This window comes from Myotis lucifugus, unplaced genomic scaffold, assembly GCF_000147115.1.
Source record: "Myotis lucifugus unplaced genomic scaffold, Myoluc2.0 scaffold_1227, whole genome shotgun sequence".
Lineage (NCBI taxonomy): Eukaryota > Metazoa > Chordata > Mammalia > Chiroptera > Vespertilionidae > Myotis > Myotis lucifugus.
The window spans coordinates 37,968-39,764 of NW_005872275.1; positions in this window are offsets into that span (position 1 = coordinate 37,968).

Genomic DNA, 1,797 nt, shown 5'->3' on the forward strand with positions numbered 1-1,797 from the left:
AAGAAAGAAAAGGAAAAAAAAAAAAGAACTCGGAATCCGGGCTCCCTTCTCCCTCAGGTCCCCAGAGTCCGGACACCAGCCTTTTCTGGTCCCATGAGTGTGAACATTCAGGTACCGGTCCTGGGACAGCGCCGCCTCTAGTCCATGAGTGCGTGTGGGTGCGGGAGTCTCCACCTCCATGGATCTCGCCTTGCCCGCGATTCTTAACTCTGGTGAGGTCCCAAGGAAACCGTGTTATTATAGAAATCAATCAAAACACACCCCTACCCCTAACCGGTTTGGCTCAGTGGATAGAGCGTCGGCCTGCGGACTCAAGGGTCCCAGGTTCGATTCCAGTCAAGGGCATGTACCTTGGTTGCGGGCACATCCCCAGTAGGGGGCGTGCAGGAGGCAGCTGATCGATGTTTCTGGCTCTCTATCCCTCTGTAAAAAATCAATAAAATATATTAAAAACCCTATACGTCACACACACCCCTCTACGTCAATCCCCAAAAAAGATATGCTTGAGGCTGAACAGGAAAGAACCTTTTGTGCTCGTATCACTGCCACATCCCCAATACACAAACACACTGGCGGGACAGAGTCCAGGCCCCAGCCCCCTCCTCCCGCAGACCCAGGAGCCCCGACCCTCCACACCCCTCCTGTCTCAGGAATCTTAGCATACGAATCCTGAAGGTGCTACCATAACCCAGCTAGACTTCACCTTTCCTTTGCCAAAGCAAAAAAAAAAAAAAAAAATCCTCCCTCCAACTGTCACCATCGGATCCCCCTTCCCGCTGTCCGGTGTCCGGGCCCGCCCCCCCTCCGGTCCCTCCCACTTTTCCCAAACAAAGCTCCCGGGCAACTTTCTCCTGCGCAGCGCCCCGCCCGCCGCGGCTCCCCAGCCCCAGGCCGGGAGGTAGGAAGGCGCCGGCGGGAGTCGGGGATCCTGCTTTGGGGTGTGTGAGTTGGGGTGGAAAGTTACGTGCTAGGACTTTTAGGTGTGTGTGGGGGACCCTCTCTGAATTGCATGCAGCCTTCTTGTTATGGGGGGGCGGGGGGAGCTCGAGATTTCGCTTCGGACCGAGTCTGTGTGCGGGGTTGGAACTTTTGCCCGAGTTGGGGTGTCTGCTGGGCGTCTAAGTGTGGGAGTGTGGGCCCGGGCGTGGGCGAGGGCAGGGAACTTCGGCGGGGTGTGCGCGGGGTGTGCGTGTCTGCGCCGTGTGGGTTGGAAGCCAGAAAGGACCCTGTGCGTGTTTCTGGACCGAACTGGTCCGTGTGTGTCATCTGTGGGCGCCTGGCCCTCCTCGTGGAGAAAGGGGCCTCCCGGCTGGCAAGAGGGCGGGCTACGGAGCCTTCTAGAGCTCCAGTCTTGTCTCTTGGGAAGTTTGGGGCCTGGGGCGGGAAATTCGGGGGGACCTTTCTTAGCCGGCTCCTCCGTCCCTTTGTCTGGCCGCATGGGGGAGAGCTGGGCTGGGATTCTGGCCTATGGGGGTCCTGACCGCCGCAGCGCCATTGGGCTGGGCCTGGGGTCTTTGTCTGCCTGGGCCGGGACTCGGGGTCCTGGGGAGGAGGGGGATGGGGGCCTGGACTCTGGGGTCCTGGGAAAGCTGTGGGAGACGTGGAGCTGTCAGGGAGGCGGGATCGGACTGTATTGGAAAAAGTTTCTCTCTGTTCTCGGTCTCCGGAAAGTCACTGGGAAGTAGCAGAGTTGGATCTCGAGTCTACAGCGCAGGGGGATGGGGAGGGCAGGGGCTGGGGTCTGGGGGCTGGAGGGGAGGGGCCCTGGCTGGCCAGGTCCCTTCTCCTTATGGGGGT